Source organism: Formica exsecta, unplaced genomic scaffold (assembly GCF_003651465.1).
Source record: "Formica exsecta isolate Colony F162 unplaced genomic scaffold, ASM365146v1 scaffold47, whole genome shotgun sequence".
NCBI lineage: Eukaryota > Metazoa > Arthropoda > Insecta > Hymenoptera > Formicidae > Formica > Formica exsecta.
Genome location: NW_021851936.1, coordinates 2,183,346 through 2,192,305, shown reverse-complemented (window position 1 = coordinate 2,192,305; position 8,960 = coordinate 2,183,346). Strand labels below are relative to the sequence as shown.

The 8,960-nt window shown below is 43.1% G+C and overlaps 1 protein-coding gene across 1 annotated transcript in view; it reads left to right on the top strand.

Annotated features, from left to right (window-relative positions):
- Window positions 1-8,960, top strand: part of LOC115241178 (mucin-12-like) — a 166,020-nt gene that overhangs the window by 135,781 nt on the left and 21,279 nt on the right. The window lies entirely within an intron of this gene.

Below are 8,960 nucleotides of genomic sequence, written 5' to 3'. Positions count from 1 at the left end.
CTCAACACACTGAGAGAGAAAGAGAGATATAGGAGAGAGTCCTAGGTGTGTACCCAGGAATCGTGTCCCCTTCTACAATATCCGTGGCGGGGGGTCGAGGTGAGCGAAAGGGATGTGCAGAGGGGCTGGGAATCGTGCTCCAGCCAAGCTCAAGGGGGTGGACAGTGCGCAGAACCCGCCCCCACCTTTCGCGACGAAGCAGAAGCCGCCGGCTGCCCGCGCAAGTCTTCATCCCCTCCGTGCGCGACGGAAGATCGCCACCCCCGAACGAACTTAAACATAGCACAGTAGCTCGCGAGCACCCCGTCTGAAAGGGCCCATCGCGCACACCGACCCGGACTTGTTACCTACATATATATATATGTGTATACATATATATACATATATGTATATATAGATATCGGCGGTTTGTGTCGAGCACGCGTGTCCTCGCTGTGTGCATGCGCGCGTGCGTGTCACGCAGTGCCTGTCGGAACATCTCGAATCCGCCGCAAGGACGAAGCAAGATAGAGTGTGTGGCTTGCTAGAGAAAATAATACGAGAATCCAAGCGATCGTTCATCAGGACAAACAAAGAAAGAGAGAGAGAGAAAAGGGAAATATACGGACGCATCTCGGCACAGAATGACACTTCGGATTCGTGACGACGCACTCGACGATTCTCTGCGGATGTCAGGTGAATTCTCTTGAGAGACAGTCCCTTAGGCTTTGAATGCGCTGTTAAGTAGATGATGGAGGGAGAAAGAGAAGAGGCCTGTGGGGCAGGCGCTGAGGATCTACCGCAACGAAAGAGCGGCAAGGATCCTGAGCGAGATGGCCTCTCTCGTTAGATCGCGCCGGCCTCGAAATCGACGAATTCGATCTTGCACTCGTATACCGAACGCACCGCGTCCTTTGCGCCCGCATGGCAGAGCAGACTTGCTGATCCTCTGGAATTTTTGTGTTCCAGGGTGGAACTGACCAGCGTGCCGGGCGGACAGAATGCGATGGCTCATCTCAAAAAGCGGAAGCTGGAAGCAGAGTCGGTCACGCAGAATCCTAAACAGACGCAGCAGCCGTTGCAGCAGCAATTGTTGATCAACAAGAAGGGCCTGCAGACGAACACGCCGCAAGAGATGGAGCCGACTGACGCCGCCGTGAAGCGAAGGAGGAAAAGCGTTCGCGACGACGACGCGCGAAAGACGATCGACGTTGTTGATCCTAACAAAAACATACCGCTGCCTCAGAAGAAACGCGCGTTTGCATCGGGTAATTCAGGTAGTCCCGCTAGAAAATCCAGCAAGCACTGCGAGGAACCCGAAGATGACGAGACTTTAATAAGAGAAACAGAGGCCGCCTTGAAGAGTTTGTCAGGTAGCTGGCCTGGACCTAGAGGATCTCTGTATCAAAGAGGCAATTCGGACGAAGATAGATATGAGTCTAACTTCGAAAATCTCTTTGAAGAAAAGAAAGAAAATCCTAAATTATCGCCCTCATCAACATCTTCGAATACGAGCAACGACACTGGTTGTTCATTGAAGGACGTGATAACTTTTCGCGGACAGCAGGATCGATCTGGTAAAATGCAACAGCAAAATAGACAGGATTCGAAGCAACAACAACATCCGATTAAAACTAAAAAGGACTTGGATAATCTTCTCAAGATAGAGAACGAATGCGCGAATATTCAGTCTCAAGTCAGTAACGTCAATCAGAACGAACTGCCAAAAATCAGACCGGTTTCCGTTCGATCATTATCGAGCAAAGATAGAAATGACAGGAACATGGTGAGTACACACATTGACTCTCAGGGAAGACAATCAGATAAGTATTCCCGATACGATCCGCCAGATTTCAACGAGTTGGTCGATGATTCGTCCAACGAACTTGAAATCGACATGTCCGATCCAACAGCTGACAAAGACGAAAGCGATCGAGATAGATCGAACGATAGGGAACGAGATCGAACATGTAAAAATGGTCAATCACCACAGAGTATCGGTAGGCAGCAGCAGCAGCAGCAGCAACATCATCAACAGCAGCATCAAGCGCTTTACTCGAATTATCAGAGACAGTATAATGAGACCAACATGAAAGTTTCACCCACGGGGACTTCGTCATCCTCGTCAACGCCAGCGAGTTCGCCATTCTCAGCAACATCCGCGTTCAGGCCACCCAATACGGACCATTCGAAAGTTCCATGTCGCGGCGCTTCATCAGTAGCCCCTTCGGCGATTCCGCCAATCGGTCCATATCCAGCTAGCGCTACGTTTGTGGGATATCCGACGCCTGGACCGACGATGCCGTCGCCGCAGCCCGTAGCCGGCATATCACCCACGTCGGAGGACAAACACCCGTCTACGGTGTCTCTGTTGCAGCTCAAGTCCTCGAAGGAAGAGACCCATCACGTGACGACTCACAACGTAGCCTCCAATTCTGTATCCCCCAGCAAGAGCCCTCCTGGCGGTCTACCTGCCGTTACCAGCCCCGATTCCTCGAAACAGTACACAATCCTGCAACCTGCGGGAGTGGGCTCCAGAGCGGCCAGTGCGATCCAGGATATCACGAGGGACGGAGTGGTCAGTGTCGCCGCCGTGAGCAGCTGCACCACGGCAAGCAACGGTGGTGTTAACAACGTCAACGCCGCAAACGTGAATGGCAACGGAGTTGGCAATAAGGCAACGACCAACGGCAATAATAGTGCCAATGATAGCGGCAATACCACGAATCCTGCCGGAAATCCTAATGCGAACAGCATCGCCAGCATAACCATTACGACGGCATCGACGACCACTACTACATCCAGCCCGACAGTTGCTGCCGATGTGCCCGCAGCGAGCGGCCAGCAGGACAATGTCATGAAAATGCCAGAGAGACCCGGCACCTTCGACAGTAGCAGGCCGGGAATGTCTATGTCTCCGTCCAGTCTCGGCAGAGGTGAGGATTTCGATGTCTTGTCTGTCGCGTTATAAAACGCGATATTGTATAGAAGCGACGTATATATATATTCAAATTCATATTAATATTGACACTGGATATTGTTGCGGGCAATTCATTTAGTCATTCACAGACAGAATCTTCCGACTTAGAAATCAAATTATATACATAAAAAGAACGCTAAATTTATGTAGATACTAATGTTGTTCTTGATATGATAGTTTCCAATTACAAAAAAATAAAATTTAGTATTGTTCTAAAAAATATTGATGTCCAATATGATTCTTATATATTATATCGATATATCAGTAATAGAATCGCAAAGAAAAAAATGTATACATTATATATATTTATATAAAATATAAAATATATATATACATATGTAATTTTTAATTTATAGAAATTATTAAAAATGTATAAATGTAAATAACGTAGTATTATCAAAGCTTACAATACGCTGCACTTCTAAAAATTAAGGATGTCTTTAAATTTTTGTAAAAGAACGAACGCAGGCATGTGTTTGAAACACTTTAAATTATTGATAGAGATAGTAATCGTAAGTAGTAGTGGAGTTATACGGTCGTACGTTATGCGTTACGAGAGGGGACAAAAGGCATTTTCGACTCTCTCGCTTACGCCGTTCCTTGCCTTCTCTCAATCTTCTCTCTCTTTCTCTCTCGCTTTCTCTATCTTGCTCTCTATAAAGTTAGGGGAGTTAGGGCAGCGCGGAAAATCAATAATTACGAAGCGAGGGGTGATGACTCAAATGCTGAAATCAAGGTCTCTTCGAGCAAAATTATTCTCCCGTATCCTATGATATAGGCATTCTATGTTTGTCCCCGTCGTTGTTCCTCTATTCCTCTTTTTTTTCTTACACCAGCTCTGTCGTCATATCTTTTTCCTGATTATACGAAACATATCGCGTATTTAAGAAAGTATGCTTCAAATTAGCAAGAATAGTGTTTTGCGAAGTAATAGCATTTTAATCGCATTCAAATATTTTCGATAACCTATAATAAGCAAACCTATAGTTAACGAAATTACTTTGCTTCGATAGTTTGATGTATTAAACGTAATATACACGATGAAAGAGATGAATCTTTCTTTCGAGAAGAATCAAAGAGCTATCCCTCGCGCGTCGCTGTAGATGCGCCATAGTGTGACAGGTGGAGGTTCGAGTGCATTCCAGGGTCTTAGGGCAGCGAAGACACGACGTGTCTAGTCGGGGAAATTTGGGGTTGATACCACGTCATACGTATAAGCCGCAGCTGTCAGCGGCTGGAAACGTGACTAGCATCCCAGCCGCTCCACAAGCCACCTTATTACCACCCTGCGCCTGGCTGCCTGTCCTCATTATCCCCTTAACGTTTTCTCCGGCCGATGGCTGCAAAGATGATCGCTTTCAAGAATTCAATCTTCCGCGTTTGATTTCTCGTCTGTCGCAAAACGAACATGTGGAAAATTAATCGAATTAATAATAACGATTGGAAAAATATCACAAATTATTTCCGAAGAAATGCAAGCAATTATCAAAGTTAAACTGCCGATGGGCATCGAAGTAACTAAAATAGTTTGCTTGTTGTAAAATCTCAGATAAGACTACGCGACATGATAAATGGATCTGATTAAACGCGTATTTATCAGCGTGACAGCGATACAATCATACCGGAGTCGGTCAAGCGAGAGGGAGTGTTTTAATCGAAAATCCATCTCCCTTTCTCTCCTTATTTTTCTCTCATTCTGTCTCTTTCTCTCTCTTTGCCGAGAGTTGCTCTTGATCTCTTCGATTTAGCGTGACGATCGCGTGCGGCCTTTTTTTTATTCGCCAGGCGCGCACATGCAGGCGCGTAAGAGCGTGTTGACACGCCATAAAACCGCTATCGGGAAATCCGTCGGCCGCAAAAACCACCCTTTCCGCGTCGAGAAAGACCGGCCGCGCGCGCGACCGGGGTCGAGCCGGCTAATAAAAAAATAAACTGCCCTGTAACTCAATTTTACGCTGCCTTTGCGACCGCACGCATAAAAAGGACCTTTACTCGCGCGCGAGGGCTCTACCCTCCCTTTAAGGGCGCCGCGCGCCTCCGTGTGTAAATACCTACTTTGTGATTGTTCCTCGCGCTGTTCTCTCTTTTTTTAGAACCTCCGATCTTTTTCTTATCCAGCATGCGATTCAGTACGGGGAAGTCACCGGCAGGCTATTATATGCATCGACTATCCTATATGATCGAGAGTGTGCGTAACTTTATATACGTTGGTACTACCGCAGATTCCTATAGAACCGTTTACGACCTCGTGCGATTGAATTTGTTATACATATTATGTTATGAGCTATACTCATCGCATGCTACAAAATAAGTCTTTACTTTTGCCATTAATTAAAATTTATTTTGAGATACAAAGCGCGTTATTTGATCAAAAACTTTACGTCATATCAAGATAATATTCTTAGAAGAAAACGCAGCGTCATATTAATGACATTTAGTATATCTGCATTCGCAAGGACAGCTCACGACACGCGATTCACCGATTTTTTTTCATTCTTTAAACTTGAAGAAGTTGAAGCATGGAATTAACAATGTAAACGAAAAGATACGTTTCTAAGTATTACAGAGAAATTAATTGCTTAAACAGACGCATTGAATTTTATGAAAACTGTATAATATAAATTGCGCGTTGAATTTTAATGACATTAATTATGTTTCTTAATATCTTTATTTTTTTCCGACAAAATAATAACTGATCATCGACAAAGATAAAATATGGAAGATACAAAAATTCCGATTTGAATTAAATAACGTACAAATACAAATTCAATTTATAATCTAAAGCATCAAATTTAGGCATTACTGTCAACGTACACTTTCACTCTGGAGTTAATTGGCTCGCGCGAATATTCATCCGTTACACATGCATACTCAATTGCGCTGATTAACGACTTTTGACGGCGAATTAATAATTAGCAACCAGCGGGCGCTCAATTCTCCCCGATTATCTTGACGACGGCGATGATTTTTCGCGGTCGAGCGAAAGTCTCGGCGCGTGTCGCGCAAGCTGACCGAATAAAACAATCCCGGTATTTATATACACGTCTACCCCTTCCGCGGACCCTCACGTGAAATGGCTACAAAATAACACAATTACAACGCGACCACGGGCTCACCCTCGGTGACCGACGCTCGTCCTCGTTCTCACCCCTTGATTCCGCTCTTTTCCCTTTTCCCTCTGACTCTCGCTGCTCCATTACAGCATGCTGCAGGAAAAAAGAAACCAAAAGAGAGGGACTGAGGTAGAGGGAACAGGAGATTAAGATCTAAGGGAAAAAGATAGAAATAGATAAATAGAAAGAGAGAGAGGGAGAAAGAGAGAGAGAGAGAAGGAGAAAATGGCGAAAGAGAGTGAGAGAAGATAAGAGAAAAATAAGGGTGAAGGCAGGTCTGACCGACTCGTTACAAGTCTATTCAGACATCCGGAAAGAACAGCGCGTGCCGGTATTCATTTTGTTGACCGGAACCATTATCTGCCCCTTCGCTCGTATTTTCTCTCTCTCACTCTTTCTATTTCTCTCTCTCTCTCTCTCTCTCTCTTTATCTCTCGCTCTTTCTTTTCATCCCCGAGTTTAGCCACCGACGTGGCCGTTTTAAAACCTTACGGCTAATTTATTAATCCTACAAGGGCAACCGCTCGCCCTCAGTTATCCGGTGAACCTTTTTTACCCGGCGCTAATTAAAAACCAGGAAGCTTCAGCGATCCTTCCTCAAAATAAAAATAACGCCGATTTTCTCTATCACAAATTTTCTAATATTCGTAACGCGTTACTCTGACGCTCATTACATATTTTTTCATCCGTATATCGTGACAATACTTATTTTTACTCGAATGAAAATTGTGAGCACATTTCGACTTTAATCTTTGGCAAACTCTCTGATTTTGAAACAAAATTAATCCGTCTAGTTTCTCTTCTCTTCGTGGAATTACGCGGGGTTTCGAACAATCCCGACAGCGTGTCCTATCGTTCAACTTCGGAACTTGGAGAGCATCGTGGTCCGCAAATAAAGCATGCCGCTAATGACGTCACGTATCGTAATCCAATTTATAGGGAGGGCGACGCCATCCGCGCCTTAAGAAAAAAGGCGAACATCTAAGTAGGGATCGACTTTCTTTCTCCATCCCTTCCGTCGGTTCTCGCTCTTCTGAAACGCGAAATGACGACCTGATGAAGTTTCTCGGCGTCACGGCGCTCGATTGGAGAGCCCCAACGTAGTTGGCTAGGGGATCAGGCCCGGGCGAAGGATTAGTACACGACAAAGTTTATAAAAGTGCGCTCACTTCAGGAGAACTCCCGTCAACTAACCTAAAGCTGGCCACCCCTTAAGGGGCTCCTCCGGAATCTCTTTCCGAACCCTCCAACACACGTGACAAACTTACCTATGTTCCGTCGCGACCATGATGTACATACTTGCGACACTGAAGTAACGAGATCTGTATTTTTTTAACAGATGAATCGGTAGAAAATTTTAGTTACATTCTAGAAATAAAATATTATTGCGATAAATTATTTTGGCAAAGATATTACATATTCCTTTCTGCTATACCTATATGTATCTAAATCTTATTTATATCATACATTTATTTTATTATTATCTTTTGCTTTGATATTATATAACTATTAAAAATGAGATATTTGGTAAAATAATTTACAGAATTTCATAAAAATTATATTTAAACCTAGTAAACCTATAAACAAATCTTTTTCTCGCACATTATTATATTTTTTTGAATGTTTGGAGCTATAGCTATATGTGAATAGAATTTACAATAGTGTTAGTTAATATTGCTTTCAGAGCCGATTACGTTGTCTGATTCTAAAGATTGGGTAGGAACCTTTAATCGCATTTATGGTTCACGATTGAAATAAAGAGAACCTTGCCGAAGGGCCTCATATTAACCGATTGGTACTTCTCGGCTACCTGCAGTGTACTAGAAACCTGTAATTGTCTGGTCACGCGAGGTCGCCCCGGGAATACGAACGCGATCATACGTGACGTGCGCTATACCTACCATTATATTACAGCTAGTGCACGACAGATGTTACAATTGGTCGTTTGAGCACGCTCGTCTGGCACCGGCCGTAGTTTTGTATCATTGTTGTAAGAATACAAAGTAGACTGTAAACAGTCTTGAAAAAAAATTTAGAAATTATCGACACAAATTATCGGCTGATGCAGACGTCTCAAATATAGCAAGGATTGTACACCTTTAAATAAACCACGACCAAATATATCGTGCCATTTGTGTCTGCGAAAACTCATTTACATCTATAAAAATATTTGCAATTAATAGCAAATACAAATCTACTTGTTATCAATTTTTACGAAGAATGCCGATATTATAATACTCTTCTTTTATTCGATCGTGTGTAATATTGATGATAAATAATGTATTTAAAAAGGTATCTTCTGTTAATGAATAGATATAAGAGGAACATGTAGCAAAACTTTTTCCCGATCGCTAAAACTTTCGTTCTGTTAACATGAGAATGAGGTATCTATCTCTTCTTTGTTTCGCGGACAGTTGTAGGCCGGCCACATACCCCGCGCTAATCCCGAAGGCTTAGTCACGGGACAGAGAAATCCCAGAGGCTATTCACAAATGCGTAACTCGTGCGACGAGATCCAAGCTGACCACACGCGAGGCCATTTCTACCCTTCTGGACCGTCCTTTCAACTTTCACTTGGGGCCTCTCGCCAGGATTGGGGAAACTCATTCTGAAAAATGCTATTAAATAACATGTACGCTCGAGGAAACCGTATAAATTTTTTGAAATCTCTTTCCGAAATATCTAACATAGATTATTATAGATAAGCAGATTAAGAATACAATATATTTATTATAAATTATTTTTACATTAGAAAAAAAATAATCCTGTATAAGCAATATTATATTTTATTTTATACGTACAATATTACTTTTACACAATCTATATTTATCTTTCTTTACTTTATATACTTGTTTAATTTATAATCCATTGTCAAATAAGAAGATAAT